The sequence below is a fragment of the Narcine bancroftii genome, chromosome 8 (genome assembly GCF_036971445.1).
Source record: "Narcine bancroftii isolate sNarBan1 chromosome 8, sNarBan1.hap1, whole genome shotgun sequence".
Taxonomy (NCBI): domain Eukaryota; kingdom Metazoa; phylum Chordata; class Chondrichthyes; order Torpediniformes; family Narcinidae; genus Narcine; species Narcine bancroftii.
The window spans coordinates 170853900-170878589 of NC_091476.1; positions in this window are offsets into that span (position 1 = coordinate 170853900).

Below are 24690 nucleotides of genomic sequence, written 5' to 3' on the forward strand. Positions count from 1 at the left end.
AGGGGAATCCAGAAGGAATGCAATGACGGTACATATCACCTAGGCCCACACTAGTCTGGTGATCAGATTTCCACAAAAGGAAGATGGGTAAGACTTGGAATCAGAGCTGCCTTTTTATAGAAGATGTGGCCTAATATTTCTAACTGGCTATTTAGATAAATGTTGCTTTTTGCCTCAAGTTGGATAAGATTGTGGCTAATTAGACTACAATCAGAACACATTCCCTTCCACCACCTTTCATTATTCCCCCTCCTCTTTCTTTATCAGGATTTTAAGTGACCGTGTATTAGTATTCCAAAGGCTCCTGATCCTACAATATCAGATATTTTATGAAGTGCTTGCCTGAATTATTTCCAAATGAAATTCGAATTCGGACCAAGTGCTGCAAGCCAAAGAAGAAATGGTGGTGGAAGGTGCTTTCTGGTTTATCACCATGTCACTTTCATGTAGATGCGTCAGATGTAATACCTAGAATATTGAAGAATATTGTCTATTTCCTCACTCAATTTTTACTTAGTCTTTTTTTGGTTTGGATTAAATCAGTGGTTCTCAACCTGTTTCTTTCCATCCCACATACCGCCTTAAGCAATCCCTTACTAATCAAAGAGCATCAATGGTATGCGAGTGGAAAGACAGTGGTTGAGAATTACTGGATTAAATAGTACATTGAACCTAAAGCCTTTGAACACATAAAATGGGCAACTAGCAGTTATCAATTAGGATTTTATATGTTTGTAAAATCTAGAGAAGCTAACTTTACTCCTGCTATTTTCAAAAGCAACTGATTTTGAAACTGAGGGACAAAAGTAAACGATGTTGGTCTTCTTCATCTCTAACACATTGCTACTACTAAATGACTTTCTGGGCAACCTCTGAGGGCAGTTGAGTGTCAAGCACATTGATATACTGGGTGCCACAAGTAGGTCAGGCCATGAACATTACAGTAATCTCAGTCACTTTTATTGAGAGTGGAATTTTGATTTCAATATATTTTTTTAAATTCCAGCATGGTAGAACTTGCAGATATTCCAAATAGTGCTTTGGATATTTCATTGACTTATATGCGAGGCTTAACTTTCAAGTTTATTGTCATCTGAGTGTACACATACAACCACAATGTACACACAATATAGAGCACACAAGTATGACATACATAAAAATATGATTTAGTACAAATCTATATCTCTCACACTGGATAACATTGCTTCGTGGTCACCGTCCACCATCGTAATTGAGGCAACCAACTTTGCTACTTCTATAAGAGAGGATCAATCCAAACAAGACTGAACATCAGGGATTGTTACACCTAGTCCTATAGATCAACCATGAAGATACAATCAATCTCTCTCTCTCTCTCTATTTCTATAAATAGAAATATTTCTCTCTCTCGTATATATATATATATATATATTTATATACACACACATTTTATATATATATTTCAATATATATATATATATATATATATATATATATATATAGGTATATATAGATATAGATCCTCCATTCTGGAGACGTGACCCATCCAGCGCAGCTGGATCTTCAGCAGCGTGGACTCGATGCTGTCGACCTCTGCCATCTCGAGTACTTCGACGTTAGGGATGAAAGCGCTCCAATGGATGTTGAGGATGGAGCGGAGACAACGCTGGTGGAAGCGTTCTAGGAGCCGTAGGTGGTGCCGGTAGAGGACCCATGATTCGGAGCCGAACAGGAGTGTGGGTATGACAACGGCTCTGTATACGCTTATCTTTGTGAGGTTTTTCAGTTGGTTGTTTTTCCAGACTCTTTTGTGTAGTCTTCCAAAGGCGCTATTTGCCTTGGCGAGTCTGTTGTCTATCTCATTGTCGATCCTTGCATCTGATGAAATGGTGCAGCTGAGATAGGTAAACTGGTTGACCGTTTTGAGTTTTGTGTGCCCGATGGAGATGCCTTCCCAAGATCGTGTTATATGGCGAGCTCTCCACTGGCCACCGTGACAGAGGTGCACCAAAGAAAAGGTACAAGGACTGCCTAAAGAAATATCTTGGTGCCTGCCACATTGACCACCGCCAGTGGGCTGATAATGCCTCAAACCGTGCATCTTGGCGCCTCACAGTTTGGCGGGCAGCAACCTCCTTTGAAGAAGACCGCAGAGCCCACCTCACTGACAAAAGGCAAAGGAGGAAAAACCCAACACCCAACCCCAACCAACCAATTTTCCCCTGCAACCGCTGCAACCGTGTCTGCCTGTCCCGCATCGGACTTGTCAGCCACAAACGAGCCTGCAGCTGATGTGGACTTTTTACCCCCTCCATAAATCTTCGTCCGCGAAGCCAAGCCAAAGTAAGTATAGATATAGATATATATCTATAGATATAGATATATATCTATAGATATAGATATATATCTATAGATATATCTATATAGATATAGATATAGAGATATCTAGATATAGATATAGATATAGAGATATCAACAATATGGTTAGCTGTTGCCAAAATTGGGTTACCATGCATGGGCAAAAATTTTCAATAGAGATTATTATCCACATCTCGAAAGCCCAGTTTTAACTAAAATAACCTTTATTGTTCTGTGCCTTTCCTGAGAAAGGAGAAGGTACAGAGCAATTCAGGTTTCCTTGGATATGAAGTGAATGGAAAGAAGAGACGTGGAACAGAAGCTAATGTATTGAGCATGGGTTCAAATCAGTGGAGCAGGAAAGGTTGAGTTGGTTCATTTTTAATTAGCTGGAGAAAAAAACTGTCAATAAGTCATTTGCAGTTAGACCATTTCATCTGATGCAAGGATCGACAAAGAGATAGACAACAGACTCGCCAAGGCAAATAGCGCCTTTGGAAGACTACACAAAAGAATCTGGAAAAACAACCAACTGAAGAAACACACAAAGATCAGCGTGTACAGAGCCGTTGCCATACCCACGCTCCTGTTCGGCTCCGAATCATGGATCCTCTACCGGCATCACCTACGGCTCCTAGAACGCTTCCATCAGCGCTGTCTCCGCTCCATCCTCAACATTCATTGGAATAACTTCATCACCAACATCGAAGTACTCGAACTGGCAGAGTCCACAAGCATCAAATCCATGCTGCTGAAGACCCAACTGCGCTGGGTGGGTCACGTCTCCAGAATGGAGGACCATCGCCTTCCCAAGATCGTGTTATATGGCAAGCTCTCCACTGGCCACCGAGACACTGAGATGCACCAAAGAAGAGGTACAAGGACTGCTTAAAGAAATCGCTTGGTGCCTGCCCCATTGACCACCACCAGTGGGCTGATCTCGCCTCCAACCGTGCATCTTGGCGCCTCACAGTTCGGCGAGCAGAAACCTCCTTTGAAGAAGACCGCAGAGCCCACCTCACTGACAAAAGACAAAGGAGGAAAAACCCAACACCCAACCCCAACCGACCAATTTTCCCTTGCAACCGCTGCAACCATGCCTGCCTGTCCCGCATCGGACTTGTTAGTCACCAACGAGCCTGCAGCAGACGTGGACATTACCCCTCCATAAATCTTCGTCTGCAAAGCCAAGCCAAAGAAAGAAGAAGAACATTGAGAGAGGGAGGAGAAACAAATGAGATTGTCACTTCAAAGTAAAAGAAAAGTAACCTTCTAGGTGACTATATTTCTAAGGAATGGCTGTAATATTTTAGGCTCCAATTGAATAAGAGTTTCATGAAGCATAGAAAGAAACAGAAACAGAATCTGTCAGCTTGAAATGAACTGTTATTGTCTGGTCTTCAGTCCGAAGTATAAATATTGATGTGCAGCAAGTTGTATGCGAGTGGAGCAAAAAGAACTGAGAAAGCAGGCTGTGAGCTCATTCAGCACAACGGATTCACTTTGCAGTTCGCGCTGCAGACTTTAAGGCCGTCCTCACCCCCACCCCTCTTGTTCCGGAATTCACGTCACGCTGATGTAAGTATGCACGCACGCTTCCAGGATGCAGCGGAAGAGAAGGATCCCTGACGCCATCTTTGTTGTGGCTGCCCCGCTGGCCGTGTGTGACATGCGGGGCCGATTTGCCGCTACAATCATGTGCGTCACCACAGGTGGATATATACATTGTACATGACAAAAATCTTATTATTACTATCACGCAACTGGCTACAACAGGGATTTCTGTCATCCATTTCTGAGCAATGAAACTCAGGTTTGACTGATGTTGGACTTGACATGTGATTCAGCAAGGGTTCAGAAATTTGGGTTTGAAAAACACAAAGCCTACAGATAATGGAATCTTGAGCAGACAAAAGTTGCTGGAGGAACTCAGCAGGTCATCCATGGATAAAAATGATCAGTCAATGTTTCAAGTCAAAACCTTTTATCAAACAGGGTTTTGACTTGAAACATTGACTGACCATTTCTACCCGTGGATGCTGACCTACTGAGTTCCTCCACTATTTTTTTTAAATCTGATCAGGAACTAGGATTAATTGGCTAATGATGCAAAAAAAAGTGAAAAATAATAACCTTTGATGTGTTCTTCTATTGACCTCAGAAAGTAATAGTTGTGAGGGCCTAGAAATGTAATAAAATGTTCAGGTGAATTGAAAACCAACTTCAAAGCACACGTATAAATCTTTCCAAAATTTTATCGAACTTTATTTATTTTTAAGTATTTTATATTGTCAAAAGTGTTTAAAAGCTTTTAAGGTCTGACATATTTCTTGCATTATTTTAACATTTATTTCATATCTTAAGGTTAATGGAGCGGAGGCTCAATGGTCACAGCCCTCTGCAATTTCTGTTGGTCTTGGACAGAGCAGCTGGCAAATCTCAGTGCTTTTAATATCCCACGTTCTCCATTAAAATCTGAGGATAAAAAAGTTCTTGACTCTCTCAAAGATATTCAGATCAAATGTAGATTATATTGGTTTCAACTGTTCAGTCAACACCTGGGGCCAAATTTAATTGATTTTTTCAATGATCTGTGGACGGATCTTATTTTGGTCATCCTTGAAATGATCCTTCCTCATCCTTCTCCATCCTGGCTACTCAAAGACCAGCCTTGACGAATTCTCCAAACATTTACTAAAAGTTTCCAGTGAGACTTGGCATCAGGATCATATTCTTGAACCAAATCAAACTGCTAACGTGGTCAACAAATCCACCCATCAGCTTTTCCATATTACAATCAACAGATAATGCCGGGAATGTTCGACAAGCCAGTCTGCATCGAGGGGAAAAGAAATAGGTCAAAAAGGCAACCCAAGTCTTAAGCTTGTTTCTCTTTCCACAGATGCAGCCTGGCCTGATCAGCATTTTCTGCTTTTATTTTAAATTACCAGCATCTGCTGTATTATTTTTCGGCATACATTGTGGTAAATGCTGGTTAGTTCGTGAATGTATTCGCAATAATTGCCTCCTCAACTAGTCAAATTCTGCAGATCACCTGCAATTTCCAAGCATATTGTTTTTATAGATTTTCTTTTAAATTGGGAATGGCTGTTCTCTCTCAAGCTTTTGCTGTGATTTTCAGCTCTGTACTTTCTGCTCATCAAACAAGATGGATGTCAGTGCAGAGAAGTAGAACATCCTTGCACTGCCTTGCACTATTGTGACATTTCCATTTCCCAAAGCAGCCAGCCGCAGCCTCAAGCGATCTCTCATTGAGACCATCAATTTCATGTTAATTAGAACTGAGCTTACAGACAGACTTGCGATGAGAATTCACATTTACATTGCGTGGCTTGAGACTGCCCAAGCTCCAATGTATTTGCAACTATTGTCAAATAGCAAAATCTATCAGTTAATGGTTTTGTCAGTTTCCAACTTACAACTTCCAAGTTACAAAGGGAAGGAATAAAGTTTGACTTTTGAAATCACAAATTCATCTCACAGAAGATACAAAAACCTGAAAACCACTTCTTCTAGGCTCAAGAACAGTTTCTTTCCAACAGCTGTGTTTTTTTAACCAAAAATAGACTTTATTCACCATAAATTATTTATGAAAGGAAAACTGTTCCAAATCTCTTCCCACCTTTAGTTTCATATCCATACATTTCCATCTCTGTGCATTGTTACATATTTAAACCATTGTGGCACCTTGTCACTCTTCCCCACTGTGTTATTTGTGGAGCTTGCACTCAGCCTCAGGCCCTTAAGGTCTGGCTGCAGAAAAGGCTTGAGGCCAGTGGTTCTCAACCTTTTTCTTTCCACTCACATCCCACTTTAAGTCATCCCTATGCCATCGGTGCTCTGTGATGAGTAAGGGATAGCTCAAGGTGGGATGTGAGTGGGAAGGGAAGGTTGGGAATCACTGCTCTAGACACAATTGTTACTGAAATCTTTTGCTTGAGAAAAATTGTCATTGGTCCATTTCCTTTGGAGTTATGAGTCAATTAGGTAGGATTAAATTAGTGGTTTCAAACTTTTTCTTTCCACCCACATCCCACCTTAAGCAATCCCTTACTAATCACAGAGCACCAATGGCATAGGGATTACTGAAAGTGGGATGGGAGTAGAAAGAAAAAGGTTGAGAACCACTGCTCTAGACAATGGTCTTTCCGAAAACCACCCTCAAATTGGCCTCACCAAACCTCAATGCATGTAGTCCTGCCAATTGGTAGCATTGCCTCACCAACATTTCCGTGTGATGAAAGCCCAACAGGCCAAATTGTGTGTCTTTCATTGCGTTGGTCTTCCTGCAGTTCTGGATGTCTGACTCTGCACACCTCTAAGAACAGCCTCTGTCGCGCTACTGTTGAGGATGAATCATGACTAGGACCGCCACATCCTTCTCCACACACTGGTAACGAATCAGAATTCTGCAAAGAGTTAAGCCACTACCTCATTCCACCACCGTCATCTCGGAGACAACGCGTGTTGCGGAAGATGTTCTGGTTGTACAGGATTGATCTGACTTGGACGGCTTCTCTCGTTTCCATCCAGGCCAAGTCCTGAGGCTTGTTTGTGAGCCCTGGTGATGAGGCATTCTGCCAGATGACCTGGACAGTAATGTACCTGTGTTACACTAATCAGGGACTGCTCCAACACTGCACAAGGACTGTCTGCACAATTGCTAAGTCACATTATGCTTGCACTAGGATAAATCTGAATTGTTTTTTTTTAATCTCAGTAAAGCATACTGTGATAGGTGCTAATTCAGTTGCTTGTGTAATTATTTTGTTTACAAAAATCCTGTTTGGTTGCAGTAAATAAGAATTTTGTTGTATTGTACATTGGAAATGGAAATAAACATGATTATTATGATAAATTCAGAGGAGAAGAAATGTGTCTACTGCTGCTAGAGCTAAATCAAACCAAAACGAGAGTGAATGGCCAAAACTCTTCAGGTTTTAGTGTTGTGACAAAGGCAGAATCTTTCTCCCATTGTGTTGGCTTGGTTCAGTTATTATTCTTGTTCCTGAGAAGGAAAGTTGCGGTTACAGTTTCAATCCAAGCATATTCTGCTTTCTCTTAACGCAAAGGAAGTTCAGAACATTGCCCATATCCCTTAACAACTTTGGCAGGCTCACTATCGACACCATATTTGGTGGATGCATCACAGCGTGGGATGGGAGTTGCTGTGTTCAAGATTAGAAGCTACAGAAGGTGATGAATGGAGCTCAGTGCATAAGTAAAACTTCCCTCCTCTTCATGGACTCCCACTACCTAAGAAAGCTCACCAGCATACTCAAGGACCCATCACACTTTCATCACCCTCCTAAAATTGGGGAGAGAGGGCTTAAGAAAGTGTAAAGGTTCCATTATTGTCACATAATCATGAAATTCTTTGACTACCGTAAGGAAGACAGAGTTGCCACTTTGTTAAGTGCCCCTCACAGAAATGAGGCCCCAGCGAGGAACGACTCCCGACCCCTGGTTTACAAGACCAGTGGTCTAGCCACTTAGCTATCGGAGCTCACTTCAAGACAATTTCTTCCCCACAGCCAGTAGACTCCTGAATTACCCCATAATGTTACTATAATGTTGCCCTTGCTTGGTTCTCATTCATCTATTCATTGTAATAATACACTGTGCTCATTAAATTATGCTCCTTCACAACTGCTCTAATGTTGAAGATAACCTGATAAATCTGCTCACCGTAATCAATATCTTGGGACAAACAAGCTTTAACATCCCTTATGGAGGGAGTTTTTCAACTTTCTTTCATATCTAATCTCTGTTGCTTCCGAACTGAAGGGGCCGTTAAGAAATTTTTTTTTTTGGTCTGCAGTCACAGATATGCTTTTATATGGGTTTATCTGTGTTGTTACAAAACGTGAGTAACAAATACCAATAAATAATGAACCAGTGTTTAATTTGAAAACACTAATTTTATTTCTAACTCTTGAACTATAATCTTAACTCTTAAATTATCCTTAACACTAAATCCATCCCCATGTGCGTGTGTGAGAGTGTGTGCGTGTGTGTGTGAGTGTGTGAGTGAGTGTGTGTGAGAGTGTGAGTGTGTGAGAGTGTGTGAGTGTGTGAGAGTGTGTGTGAGAGAGTGTGTGTGTGTGAGTGAGTGTGAGAGTGAGAGTGAGAGTGAGAGTGTGTGTGTGTGTGTGTGTGTGTGTGTGTGTGTGTGTGTGTGTGTGTGTGTGAGTGAGTGAGAAAACCTACAAAGTTACTTCAAATTTCAGTCCTTCAAACTCAGTGTTGAAGTGTTGGCCGTTGAAATGTGATGCCCAGAATTAATGATGAACTGATGAGAAGACGGGAGTTGTCGCTGCTACAGACTGACGAATTCTTCTTGCGTTGCCCTTGAAAAAATGTCCATCCACACGACCTGTGGTCACCGCACCCCTGGTACTTTTTGTAGGCAAAATTCGAACTGGGCAGCCTCCATGAAGCTTCCAAGACCCTGGCACCAGTCTCTCCAAGCAACTTCACTGCTATTCACACTTAAAATGAAGTGGTCTAGTCACAATCAAAATTAAGTGCTTGGCTTCCCAAAAAGACCCTCCCAGCACAGGTCAATCTACCTCAAAGGCCCAGCCATTCACAGAGCCGGCTTCGCTGGGCCACAAGAACTGGTTCAAAAAGCTGTTTTCTCTTCAACGTCAGAATGGTTCTCCCTTTGCAAAAATCACAGTGTCTTTGCAAATGTATCCAATCTGGAAGAGACTGGGACAAACCTTCCCTCAGTTTTTCAAATGTATCAAATAATCACTGGGCTGTGACTTGTGCTTGTGAAATGTTAACTGTGACCATTCAGCCTCTCCAGTCTATACTATCCCTTATAATGATAATCCCATTTTACTAAAACAGAGTAATAGAGTTAGAGTACTTTAATCACAGAACTTCAACGAGCAGAGAAAATACCTTTGTCCCATCCATGCATTTGCCATCATCACATGAATTAGTTTTCTTTCTTTTCATGTTCTCATGACAGATTCCCAACCTGAAATGTGGATTTTCTATCTCTTTCTGTAGATGCAACCTGACCTGCTTTGGGGTTTTTTTTTTCAGCATTTTCCCATTAGCTTTGCAGATTTCCAGTAATTCCAGTTTTTCTAAATTTCACCATACAAGGTAGACCAGGGAAGGGTGTCAGATTACCATTGCAAAAAGCGTGAATAAGCCAGATGGGTTAGGAAAGAATCTGTTTAAAAATACCATTCCTAATATTGCATTAATTAATTTTAGTTAATTATCCATATTTAAATTCTTCAGTTGTTATGATGGGATTCAAATGTCTTTGGATTAATGGTCCAGGCCTCCAGAGGTTAGTCAAATTTACACAATACTAGAAGCCATTTTAAACTTTACATTAAAATAAACTTTACATTAAAATAGTTGTTTATGAACATCAGCAATTTCATCTGTGACCCCCAAAGGAGAGTTCTCCCTGATCAATATTCCTGCCTGAAGCAAAACCCACAGTAAGCCAATGCTCATTCTCCACAAAGGATTGATGCATATGCTTATATATCAGCTACAACAACAGAAAAAAAAATCTTCCAGGGTAGTTCTCTGTTCAAATGTTATCAGTGATGGATTTGGCGAAAGCATTAAAGCTAAAGCTGGAACTGCTCAATGGCCAAGATATTTCATTCGTTAAATTCAATAGAATGAAGCACCACTTCCCATCTCTAAATATTCCAGTTCAAAGTACATTCAATGTTGATGTGCTTGAGAATAATCCGTGACATCGGAATTAAATTAGATGTGTTGGCAATTTATCTCGCTCTGTTTTGCTTCTGACTTTGATGGCAGTGGACTAAAACAAAACAGATTAGGCAACATTTCCTGTGGATCAGGCAGATGTCACCAAACAGCTCTGATTCGTACACATCTTTGAGTGGGAAGTGTTTCTCAGTGTGAGAGAAGGAGATCAATGTTTGGGAAGTTGCCCTCTTTAACTTCAATCACTCCAGTTTAATGAGGCAATTTCTGATACAATTAAAGCTGAGCATTTTTAAAAAAAAAATCTCATTGCATGTTAAATAAAAAGTGTGCATAAAAAAAATAAGTACATCATTTATTTAAAGTTTTCAGCGAGACTGTATACGCAAATAATTTATTCCACCATTTCTCACACTTGGCTGGTCACATATGCCACTGAAATCCAGTTTTTTTTTATAAAAAATCCATCACACCCTCGCTTGACAAGAACTTTCACACTTGCTCACAGCATCTTGTGCGCTTGTCCTCTGTGGGAACACTTACTTAGGTGAAAAAGAGTAACCTGTTGCTCCTTGACTGCCGCAGGATAGATGTTGATAGCATTCAACCATAAAATGACAGCCAATGCTATATTTGCATCAGCCACCTGCAAAGGTGAGGCTAAGCAAGGTGTAGAGGGAGTGTCAGACAGAGAATACCACGATTGCTGAAGAACATCTGAACTATAGCAAAAAGTACTCATCATGGTCGTACTGCACTTAAAAATCGAGTGCTGGGAATGGAGTTGAACAAGAGTCGGCAGTTGCTGTGATTGTAGTTTTAATACACAAAAGTGCAGCAGAACCTCAGCGAGTCACCAAGCACTTTTTTTTGTTGTAAATATCTATATAAAACCAATGTTTCAGGCCTGAGCACTTCATTTAGTTATGAGCAGAAAAAAAAGGGCAAGCAGGTACCTGAATACAATGTATGGGGAACAGCAGGGGGAGGACCGCAGGCAAGAGGTTGTATGTGAATTTGGGTCGAAGAGAAAAATGCTGGGAAGTGAAAGGAGGAGGAGGGTAGCCCTCTGAATGGAGAGGGAAGGGGGGGTGGGGAGCTGAAGGAGATAGGAAAGAGTGAGCAAAAGAGATCGGGGAGGGCCTAACCGAAACTGGGGGTCGCTGTTGATGCCATCTTGTCAAATGGAAATATTAGGTTTCGTTACTCCAATTTGTGGGAGGCACTGCAAGAGACCTTGGACAGACGTGTCCGTGAAATTGAAAAGGTTGGCAACTGGGAAGTTCCGCTTTTGCAGCAATTTATGGAGTTGGATCAGTCTAGGTAATTGTACCACTGAGCCATATCAGTTGGACCATTTTGGAGGCTTTGAACCATTCTATTACCTAGTGCTGACATGATAAAATAGATCAAAGTCACAATACTTGGGGGTAAACTGACAAAAAACAAGTGGTATTCACATCCACAGTGATAAAGTATCTTGAGATCTGGTGTTGGAGCAGCAATTATGGGTCCATTCCAATTTGCCTTATCACAGATCTACAGTGGAGGTCTTGACGAGACTTTCATCCTTTCATGCCCTTTAGGCATTGATGGCAAAGACCAGAATTGAATACCCCTCCCAAATTATCAATTAGGATGTGTGGGTCTTCACAATTCCCATGAAGCTGGCCTCTGCAAATTAACAGATAATGAACAACTTCTTCAAAACCACTTAATGTAAAATGCATGCTACATTTGAAAATACAGTGTAAGTGGAGGGGGAGGACGTGGACCTGACCTCGGGCCTCCGCAAAGGAGCTTTTAGGTGGAGTGCAGTGTGCGCAGTACCGGCCCCACCCTTTACACCCTTGGTTCGTGTGCCGTGGCCAAGCAAGCTGGGACGTGGCAGCGAGGTCCTTGGGTCGTAGGTTTTATATCGGAGTGGCCTTATATTATATATAGACATATCTAAGGCTTCTTTTTATACCATCACGTACAAGAAGCAATGCTTTCATTGGTGATGGATGGAACATGGAGGCAACACAAGCACCCATCACCATAATGTGGGGCGAAAGAATTCTATTGACTCTTTTAACCTAAATACTTGTGGAATATGGGTGCACTGGATTTGCATTTGAAGGCCAGTTATAATATTCTGAAGTCCTGTCTAATGAGAGCTATGGCTGTAAGAGCCATTTAAAAATTTTGCATTCGTTTGGGTTCTCCAAAGTTTTACACTGTTCAACAGACACAGCATCTTCCAGCTGCTCTCAGCAGGAAGGAGATGCAGAAGTATCTGAGCCAGAACTACCAAGCTTAGGAACAGCTTCTTCCCACAGGCACTGAGGCTGCTGAACGACTGATGAACTGTTCAAACTTCTCATGAAATCCCGACGAGAATCTAGTATTATTTATTTATTTTTATATATGTGCTGAACAGAAATTGCTTGTAAACATGTGTGCTATGTCTATATATGTGTTTGCATGTTTTTTACTCCACAGAACCAAAGAACATTATTTCATTCAATTTTACTGTACAATTGAATGAAATAATGTTGACTGTAGTTTAATACAATTTTTGGGAAGTTTAATGCATCTATGATAATAACAAACTTGAACTTGGATGTGAGCCTTAATAATATCTAGGTGTCTTTGAATGTTTATGGAATAACAGGCATTCATAAACTTTCAGTTTGGGCAGTTCAATGGCGTCTCATGGTTCCAGTGACTATGTGCCATCGTGACCTCCTGTGCTGTCTGTCTGTGGAGTTGGTTTGTTTTCTCTGCGACCATGTGCATTTCCTCTCAATGTTCTGATTTCCCCATAGATCCAGAGTTGTACGAGTTGGTTGTTTAACTTGCCCATCGTGGTTCTGATCTCCACGCTGAAGAAATGATGCGATTACACTGGAAAGAGTGCAGAAGAGGTTTACTGAATTGGAGGACTTTAATCATGGGGGAAGATTGGATGGACGGAGTTTAATTTTCTACGGAGCAGAGGATGACTTGATAAAATGATTGATGATGAAAGCTATAAATCTTATAGATGGTGAAAATCATTTTCCTTTGGTAGAGGCTATCAAAAGCATAAGGACATAGATTTAAGACTAAGTTTTAAAGGGGATCTGTGTTTTTTTTTATATAAATGCAAAGAGTATTTGATATCAGAAACATGGTGTCAGAGGAGATGGTGGAATCAGATTTAATATCTACATGTAAGAGGCAGTCAGTCAAACCCTTACATAGACAAGGAAAAGAACGATAAAGGCATGGTGCAGGTAAATGAGATTAGTGTTGATGGGCACAAACGTTGGCATGGATGAGGTGGACTGAGGATCCCATTTTTGTGCTGTACAAGTCCATAACTCTATGTAGAGGGAGATCTCTGGATGCTGATGGGGAAGATTAAATTTAAACTCCTGGGAGTCACGATCTTTAAGGACCTTTCCTGGACACATCACACTAATGCTATTGTGAATAAAGCATATAGTTGCCTCAGCTTCCTCAAGGACTTTATGGATGCTCAGTATGTCAACAGAAACTTTAGCAAACTTCTACAGGGTGAAGTGTGCCATCATAGTAGATAGGTGTTTTAACATTGACACAGATATGCTGGGGCAGATGGCTGGTTTTTGTGCTATGGTAATTGATCCAGAGTCTAACCTATTCTTCTGGATGCCCAGTGGGGGCTAGGGTGGCCATTCCAAAGGAGAGCATGGTCATAGGTTACCATAGATTAAACTGTATTGCAAAAACAACAATAACTTATGGCCATGTCCTCCTTTGGAAAGGCCAACCTAAGGGGCTAGTCTCACTACATTTGGGGTTTACTCGAAACAACTGTGGCCTAAGAGCAGCTAACCAGTAAGTACAAGAAGTTGTAAGGGAAAGGTAAATATGCGACTGACAAAATAAAATTCAACTCCAGTTTATTCTATCAAACGTAACACGGTACATGACTGTAAGCTATTCATGGTTGGACAATTTATTATGGGTTTGGCGGCCATTTAGCACAAACAAAGAAATGAACTGTGACTTGCTCCGCCAATTAGTTAATACGATCATTTAGAATTTCCACAGGCCCAACCAATCTGTCAGCTTTGGATCATATAATGCTTTAGAAATGATACCTCTGTTTTTATGGCATTGTTAACCTTTTCAAAGCTGGAGAACACTCAGCAAATCCATTATGGATTTTTTTTGGAGGGTTTTAATTCAATTGGGGCATTAATGCCACTCAGAGACCCACAGACTTTCTGGGTAATAAACTGTGATTGAAGAATTTGAGGAATAATGGGATTAAAAAAAAACTATTTACTGAAAATTATTGGAACTAGTCAAATCATTTGAACAGAATCATACAATAAGAAAATAGGTCGGACAAATTTATTGATAGGATGTCTCCTAAATCACATTTTCTTTTTAAATATACAAATATTTACCATTTTCCTGACAGATCGAGATTGTGCAGTTTTTTTTTCCATGATTCAAAATTTCCACAATTGAAAAAAAAACAATTTTTGTTTAAATTCAGGCACCCAGTGCATTCCCCCACATGTTAGAATATGTCTGGAATTTTTGTTTGACCATTTGTTCCCCCCCCTATGAATTTTTAAACCTTACCTCGCCCAGTTTACAGAACAAGAGTGCTCTGTTGAGAAATTAGGTTCACTCCAACTCTAAATTAGAGATCAATGAGAAACTAACTGCACAGGTTGGCATGACATTGCTATAGAAAAATACGAGTGTCAGTCATTCAGTTGATAATATTTAAAACATTATCAATATCTCAAGATTCAATGTACTCTCATGGTAATAAAACAGTGTCCTGTTACATGAAATTCCCTTCTACCTGCTGCAAGGCAGGCAGATTTGCCTAAGCTTCTCTTACATTTCGTTCAGTCAGGCTGAAAGAAGCAAAAGAGTGTCTCCCCCCAGAGTCACTGAGTGCCTGTAGATTCACCTCTAGCGCTTCTGCAGCCACACAAAATCCAGTCCAAACCATTGGCGACCCGAGCTCCGGATCCGAACCTCCAACACGGTCAAGGACTCTTCAGTGCCCTTGGCACCTCTCCGCATCCCAGCTCTGATACCTGGTATCCCTCCAGCCATTTCAAGCCAGTCTCTAGCAGCCTGCAGCTTCTGTGGTTTCCTCACCTCGAGTCTGCAGGAGCCCATCGCAGAGCCCCCTCACCTCTGTGGTCACAGTCCCGTGGGTCGTCTCTCTTCTGCTTCTCCTTCTCAAACAGGGGTTGGTCTTCCCGTTTTCTGGTGCCCTACTCCACTTCTTGGGCTCAGACCCCATGCTCACGGGATCTCAAATAAAAACTACTGTTGGCTTCCTCAGCAGGCTGTACCAAGCCCGTGCAGAGCCAAAGGCAGTCAACAGGACGGCTGGACCCCGCAGGTGCACTGCATCTCCACTCCCTCGTTCCCCGCGGGTCCACACAAGCAGCAGCACTGCCGTTACAGTGGCTCTGCTCTCTTCATTCCTCCCTCTCTGTTGTAGATATGCTCAATCTCTAAGCCTCCACAAAGCTCTTGATCATAAAATTCCAAATATAAACTTGAGGAAGAAATTTCTTATTTCATTCCTGAATACCCTATTTATGATTTGGTAGATGCCCCAGACAGGCTAAACATCAGCCCTGCATTCATCCTCTCAAGTTTCATAAGAATTTTCTTTGTGTCAAGTTTATTATCATTTGACTGCAAGTATACCATCAGATGAAACAGCATTTCTTCAGCTCATGGTGCACCCATGTATGAGCACAATAATTATGTACACTGTATGGATGAAGATATAATACTAAATAAATAAATAAATAGATAAATAAATTTTTATATATATATGTCGGAATAATTTAATCGGTTCATCAATCTCACAGCCTGCGTGAAGAAGCTATTTCCTAGTCTGGCCGTCCTGATTTTGATGCTCCTGTACCTCCTTCCTGATGGTAGTGGTCAAAGATACTGTGTGCTGGATGGAATGGGTTCTCAATAATTGTTTGAGTCCTATTTAACCAAATCTCCTGGTGAATATCATCAATAGAGGACAGGGAGATCTTTCAGCCATTTTGATGACCCTCTCCGGACCGATGTTTTGCAGCTACCCTACCAGATAGGACACTCCCAATTGGGCTCCTATAATTATGATCATCAGTGGTTTTTCTAAACTCTGAGTACGAATTCCATGGGCTTTAATGTCTCCTTATTCCACAATATCACATTGCAGAATTTAATCTGGTAAAGCAGTTTTCAATTCCTTCCATTACAAGAATATCCTTCTTTAGCAAGGGAGAACTGACTTATTCCAGGTCCATTTTCACCAAGATCCTTGGCCATTGCAGTGAAATGCCTTCACTCATGCACTCAAATTTTCTCATAAAGCCAAAGTATCATTCACTTCCATAATTGCTTTCTACATCTGCATCCTAACTTTCAGTGATTTTGTCCAAAGACCCCGTGGTCCCTCTGCTTCTCTCGAATGGCTCCCACTCCCAGTTTTAGTTCATACCTTGCTCCTCCTTCAGGTGGTGGACACCAGAGCTTCAGCACCATCTCCTGTGGGGTCACTCTAGTTACCTCCTTTCCATATAACAATTACAGTACGAAAACATGCCATCTCGGCCCCTCTCGTCCACACCGATTTAACTCCTCTAGTCCCACCTACCTGCACCATGCCCATAACCCTCCAACCCTCTCACATCCATGCACTCATCCAGCCTCCTCTTAAATGACAAAATTGACCCTGCTGCGACCACCTCTTCCAGAAGGTCATTCCACTCAGCCACCACTCTCTGAGTGAAGAAGCTTCCTCTCATGTTACTTCTAAAGTTTTTCCCCCTAACCCTTATGACCACTAATCCAAAAAATACTCATTTATTTCTACCCTGTCCATTAACCAGACCTCAGTCAATGCAAGGTCCAAACAGATGTCAAAGCTCTTCTGAATATCCAACTATTCCATGTACACTTGTTTGATTTAAATTATTGTGGCAAGTACAAACTCAAACATCTCAAATTCATTTAAACAACCAGCAATTCCAAATTGTAAATTACCTTCCCTCTCCAACACTACTCACCCAACGACATAAAATCTTAAAGCCACATGACCTTCCCTTACAAAGAATCCCTGACAACTGACTTTGTTTCAACAACCACTCACCGACCCCCATCCATTGACCTTCCAACAGACCCAATCTGAGCCAAAGGCACCACTGACAATCCCTAAGCCACAATTCAAGAGCCTCTCTTCACCTTGATGACCCCATGTTCTTAATAATTTCATCCCAGAACAAATCCCATTGATTCTGTTCAAGGATCTCAGGCAAAGCAGTGTTTCAGCCACAAAGAAACATACATTTACAAGCACTATTAATTTTCCTGGCAGCCTTAATTTTCTCATATTTCTCTTATTGAAGTAGGCCATTCAGCCCATCACACTTTGCCAGTTCTCAAAGTAATCTGATTAATTCCAGGCCCCAATTATTTCCCAGCAATGTGCGTTATTTCCATCAATTCCTCCCATATTTTCCTGTCACCATATGGGGGGAACCCACATGGGAGAAATGTGAAGACACCACATGGATAGCATCTAAGGTCAAGATCAAATCTGGATCCCTGGAGTTATGAAGCAGCGACAATATCTGTTGCTGCTCTGCCACCAGGTCACCTATTTTTAAAGACGTAACAGAGGAGACAGAGGGGTGGAGGGAAGGAATTTCAGAGGACTCGAGCTTAATTATTGAATTTGCAAGTGGGGGAAGAAGGGGTCAGCCAGAAGGACAATTCAGTCGGAGACATCGAGATGCGTGCGCTAAAGGGAGTCACTGCAGTGAACCATCCTCCAAATGCTCAATCTGCTTCCTTCAGAATTAAACAAATTTCTTTGCCGAGCTGGATTTATGCTGCTATATTGTTAGTAGAACTGTTACGTTCTGTATCATTGGAAATCAAATTATAATTAGTTACTAAATTAATACTGAATCTTCCCACTTCTGAATTTGATGAGATGTGGTAGAACTGCACTAAATGATTGGTGGTTCTGCATTATTACAGACTGCAATCAGGGCTAAGTTGTACGTTCCATATCTCGTTTAATCTGAAACTTGGCTTTTTATGAATATCTCCACATCACCATTAACCTAGTAGATGATTGCTTTCCAGCAGAGCTTGATGTCATAAAGGTAATGAAACAAGCAAAGAATCTAATGATCCGAAGTGAACAATTTTGCTTAGGGATGTAGGATATAGTCCTCTTTTTATGTTTTTACTGCATCTTGAATTAATCTCTGAAGTCTTGATGGCAAATATATTTGTGTGAGCAAAATTCAACTTGCAGCTACACATGGCTTTGTCATACATGTGCTTTCGCTTGTAGCTTGCATTGTTCATTAAGAGATGACTTGACTGAGCTGGATAATGGAAGATGGTGTTCTCTCTCTTTGCATCTGTTCACAATTAAACACTTCCTTGTCACATCTATTGGTGTTCAGCCTCAATGCTATTCATCAACTATCGCCATGGCAATGTGCTCAGTCTCAGAAGACTAATAACATCTGCATTAGCTGATATGTTCAAATTCATTTCCAGCCTAATGGAGCTGAAAGTTTCAAATGGATCAGTTTGTAATTTCTACTGGCTGGTACCGAACATGGAATAAACTTCCAACGTTTCAGCTATCAGACTTGAATATCAAATTGGGTGGGAGATGGTTGGAGAACTGAGCCACCAGTTAGTGTGATTAAATGATTATACTGGATGTCATAAAAGTCTGCAGATACACTGCAGGATCCCTCTTTGCAATCTTGCAAATTTAGTTCCTTTCTTGTTCACTACCATTTTCAGAGGTGCAAATTTTCTAGTAATCTCAACAGCGACTTCACTCCTGTGCCAATGTGACAAACGTGGAATCGTCATTGTGGACTGAAACCCTTGCCACTTGTTAAGGCTTAAATGTAATTGATACTGACAACAAACAGCAAGGTTATGAAAGATGCTTCACTATTGAGGCACATACATTACATTGCAGCCTACAGGTATACTTGGATTTCCTTCTTCAGTCAGTGGTTACAATTTCACAGCAATCCAGGTGGTACACTCACAGGTGCCAGCCATTGCATCCACATTTCACTCCCTCTCAGCACGAGTCCCTGTCACGATATCTCCAGTTCCTGCTAAATGTGATCAGACTAAAAGCAGTTGGTGTGACTAAATGATTCGAAGTGCAAACATGTACCAGAAGTCCTTAGAGGCTACTCTGGTGACTGCTTTAACAAACATACTGCTGGGCTTATTTTAGCCAATGTATCATTTTAGTTCCTTTATACAACACAAAAAAAAAACAATTAGGTTCAACTTAAAATGTGAATAATTATTTTGTTAAAAATGTGCTCATTTTTCAGTCATAATCTCCAATGGAAATTGAATTTCAATCTAGTTTAACTTGACATTGTAAAAGAAAGCAATCTCTAATCCTGGAAGCATTCCTTTATATTTTGTTCTTCTGGATAAATTCCGACTATTGAGTCACAATTTTGGAGGTCAAATTTCACAATCTAAAAATTCTTGATCAAGCCTTCGATACAACATTAAATGAGAATTCTGCTTTGAAATATCCTCTAAATGACTGTATCTAATCTGTGTCATAGTTCCCCCCCCCAAAAAAAAAGAGTAGCACTGGTTTATTTAACACCATCTTATCTAATGTCAATTTCAACTTGAGTTAATTATACTATCAGTCAATTCACGGTTGAATTACAGAAATTGGACAAGGCTGTATATGAAGCGATCATTTACTCCCAGATTGGCATGAAATGGAGTTGCAGGCTCCACCTTGCTGTCATATCAATGGGTCATCATTAAAATGTGAGCTTGTGGCATTCCTGCCTCTTTAAAGCGACATTTTGCTGATGTCAGGAGACCTGGCTTGTCAGCTTCAGACCTGAAGGATGCTGAACCTTAAGATCCAAGTTGTGTGTTCTAGCTACCAGGGAGTGATTTGTGCGAGCTTTCAGCTGCTGAGATCATTATTAGATAGTGTGTCAGTAACCCAGCTGACGTGGCTAGTTGAACTCCATTGCTGAAGGTGTTGTTGTGGGTATGACTGGCCATTCAGGGAGATTCGGGGCAGAGGGCACAGACTATCACAATAGAGTCATTGAAAGGAACTGGATATCTGACGAACATTGTGGGATTTTGAATCTCAAGTCACTCATAGCTTCATTATGGAGAAATGAAGAGAGTGGAATAAATCTAACTCGTCTCTTGTGTCTCAGATGCTCTCTTCGTGAAGGTCAAAGTCACATGGATTCTCTCCATACCAAGGAATATGTTAATCCAAGTGCTGCCCGCAGCATTAGAGAGGTCACCAAGGAACTGCAGCCATCAAGAAATGCCTTTTTTATCCTCAGATTTTAATGGAGAACGTGGGATATTAAGCACTGAGATTTGCCAGCTGCTCTGTCCAAGACCAACAGAAATTGCAGAGGGTTGTGACCATTGAGCCTCCGCTCCATTTATTCCATCTACGCTTCCTGCTGCCATCACAATGAACAACCCATCCCACCTCTGTCTCGCAGTCACAATCTCTTCTCACTTGCCAGTCTCCTCACGGTCGGGCAGAGTTTGGATAATGTAAGGTAAAAACATCACGAGTTGGGACCGGAGAAGGAGTCATCCAGTACTAAGGAGTAAAAGGATGCAGGTCTGACCTTGTACACTCAAGATAAGTGTGGCAATAACAAGATGATGTGCAGCAGACTAACAGAGAAGGGTAGCAACAGCTTATTCATTAGACAATGTAATGGTATGATAATTTACTAAGTGCGTGTCCTGAGGTATAAAAAAAACACCACTTGCTGATATCGGGAGAATGCGCCTTCTCCAACTAACACTGTTAGTTGCAAGTGTTACAATCCGGTAATAAAGAACCTTGATTTCGACTCAGTCTGGTGTCTGACTCACTCATTCTCGAACAAAGCAGACCTAACAATACACATACCTCCAGATTCAAGGTCAGCTTCTTTCCCACTGTTACGATACTCTAGAACAGACCTCTCGTTCGTTATATAAAATCCTTGTATTGCTTTAACCAAAAAAAAATTCTTTGTAACACTATTCTCTGAACTTTTCACTACTTGTTGGACTTGAGTATGAGTTGTTTGTCTAGATAATACAATCATGTGCCCATAAAGGTTCTCCATGCTAATCTGGAGCTTTGCATGAGCAGAATAAAATGTTCCATTTTTTGATATGTAGGTGGTAATGGCTCACAAGGAGAATTTCCTGCTGGTGAATGTTACGGTTCTGTGAAACATAAACCCAGCAAGAATAAACCTAGTCTCTCCAATCAGAAGGTATATGTGATGGGTTAAATTAGTTTCGATAGTCAATCAGAGATTTGTTTCCACAATAGGTTTGTGTTTTTAACCATGTTTTTTTCTTTTTCTAATCAGATGACATGACTATGAAGTAGGGAGGAAGCTCTCATCAGAACCTTCTCCTCATGCTGCCCTTTTGAGTTACCCCTGAAGTTGCTGGTCATTAACATTGAGCATGCTCTACACAGAGCAAGCAGACTACTCTCAAATATGGATAAGATTATTAGTTCTAATGAGGATATTTGCAGCAATGCTTGGAATATTGTAGGCACTTCTGGTTGCAGAGGGTTGTGACCATTGAGCCTCCGCTCCATTAATTCCATCTACGCTTCCTGCTGCCATCACAATGAACGACCCATCCCACCTCTGTCTCGCAGTCACAATCTCTTCTCACTTCCCAGTCCCCTCACGGTCAGGCAGAGTTTGGATACACATACCTCCAGATTCTTACAAGGGCATGAAAGATTTAGAAAGGGTACAGGAAAGATTTAGCAGGATGCTGCCTGGATTAGAGTGTGTGAACTACAAGAAAATAAATCAGAGCTTGGACAAACAAGTTGTTTAATCTGGAGTGAGGGGACGCACAATAGAAATTCACTTAATAATGAGACACTGAGAGAATAGACAGAATATTCCCCCTCCCCTCCGCAGAGTAAAAATGTTAAATATTCATGTGTGGGGGAGAGAAGTTTAAAATGAGATCTCTGGACAAATTACTTATATAGCGATGATAAGGGCCTCGAATGGGGTGCCAGAGATAGCAGTGGAATAAGATACAATTGCAGCATTTAAGAGGCTTCTATGTAGATACGTGAAAATGCATCAGATTTATTGTCAGTATGTACATGACAACACATACAACCCTGAGATTCTTTCCCTGCTAGTGCAAAAAAAAACCCCAATGTAAAAATGTAAACAAGTATTTTTTTTTCTTACTGTATTCAAGCAATAAAGTGCAAAAGTAAGAGTCCTCAAATGGTTCCCTGACTAAGTTTATTATTGAGGAATCAGATGGCGGAGGTGTATCCACTGTTCCTGAACCTGGTGATGTGAGTCTGTGGCACTTCTACCTCTTTCCTGAAGAGTAGAGTGTGTGCTGGGTGTAATGGACTCTTGATGATTGCCGCTGCTCTTCAACACCAGTGTTCCCTGTATAGGTTCTCAGTGTTGGGGAAGATTTTACCTGTGATGTCATGAACTGTATCCACTACCTTTTTCAGGGCTTTATACTTGGGGTGTCTCAATATCCGACCATGAGGCAGCCAGTCAGCTCACTTTCCACCACACACTTGTACAAACTTGCCAGGGTTTCCGTTGTCATGCCAAACCTAAAAAAAAAACTCCTGAAGAAGTAGAGGCGCTGACGTACTTTTTTCACAATTCCTATAATGTGTTGGGTCTAGGATAGATCCAACCAAGAACTTACATTTGCTCATCCTCTCCACCTCTAATCCCCCAAGGGATCATACACATCTGGTTTTCCCTTCCTGAAGTCAACAATCAACTCCTTGGTTTTGGTGACATTGAGGATGAGGTGGTTGTTGGTGCACCATTCAGCCAGGTTTTCACTCTTCCTCCTGCATGGTGACTCATTCCTCTTTTTATACAACCCACTACCGTGGCATCGTCAGCAAATTTGTAGATGGTGTTGTTGTCGTACCGACCACACAGTCAGTGTAAGGTGAGTAGAGCAGGCCTGTGATTGAGATTGTGGAGGAGATTTTCTTACCATTCCTCACTGATTGTGATGTGGAGGTGAGGAAATCAAGATTCAATTACACAGTGGGGTTTGATGAATAGTTTTGAAGGGATGACTGGGTTAAATGGTGAACTGTAGTCAATAAAGAGCATCCTGATGTATGCATCTTTGCTGTCCAGGTGTTCCAGGGCTTTTTGTAGAGCCAGTGAGGTGGCATCTGCCGTCGGCCTGTTGCTGCAATAGGCAAATTGGAATGGATCCATGTTGCCACTCAGATAGGAGATGATTTGCATCAACTCCAGCCTTTCAAAACACTTCACTGATAATATGAGTGACATTGGTCGATAGCAATTTAGGCAAGTTGCCACACTGATACAATTGAGGCCTGTTTGAAACAGGTTGGTCCTTGCCCTGCTGGACTGATATATTCAAGATATCCATGAATACGTTGGTAAGTTTGTCAGCACATATTTTTAATACTCAGCCAGGTATTCCATCCAGATGCTTTCCTCAAATTCATTCTCCTGAAGGCAGCATGCTCATCATCCTCTGATACGGATAAGAGAGGATCATCAGGGGACGCGAGGCTGGCACAGTGGTATTTCTTTCTTGTTCTTGTGGTCAAATAGGGAGTAAAAGGCATTGAGTTCATCTGGGAGTGAAGCTTCGCCATTTCCTAGTACATCAAATTGTGTTTTTGAGCAGGTTATGTCATTTTGATCTGCTACAGCTGTCGGGCATGCCTTGTGGTTTTCATTTTCATTCGGAAACTCCACTTCACCGGGGAGACGACTTTCCACAGGCCATACCTGCTCCTTGCACAAGCTGAAGTGATTTAGCTTAATTTAAGGCACAAACATTAAACCTCACATTACCCTATTTTTGGGCTTTACTTTTCCATGGTTTATGTTCTATTTTCTTTAGGAACAAAGACGACTGGGGGGAAATTTAACTGGAATGTGCAAAATTATTCAGAATCTCCAAAAATGAAATAAGAATGACCCATGTTAATGGCATGCATAGTGTAGCAGTTACCACAAGGCGACTACAGCACCAGCGATCTATGTTCAAATCCGGCACTGTCTGTAAGGAGTTTGTACATTCTCCTTGTGTGGGTTTCCTCCCACCCTCCAAAGTCATGCTGGATGTGTAGGATAACTGGTCATGAGTGAAAATGGGCGGCACAGACTCATGGGCCAGAAGGCCCTGCTACTTTGCTTCCCATCCTAAATTTAAAATTTATTGAGCTTAACAGAGGATCAACAACCAAAGACCACAAAGCAGATAACATTTCCTGTTCAGATAATGCATGGTGAGCCAAGATACAATGCCTCTTTTCCATTCTTTCCATGTACATGTATCCAGAGATTCCTCTACTTGTTCTCTGATCTACTGCACAGCCAAGCCACCATCACTAAACATTCCTGGTTCTGCAAAACTAATATCCAAATTGTATTAATTTTGTGAAATAAAAATTCACATAAAGGTCAATGATGATGAGATATTTTTGTGAGTTTGATACACCTTTCTACAAATATGCATTGAACATAC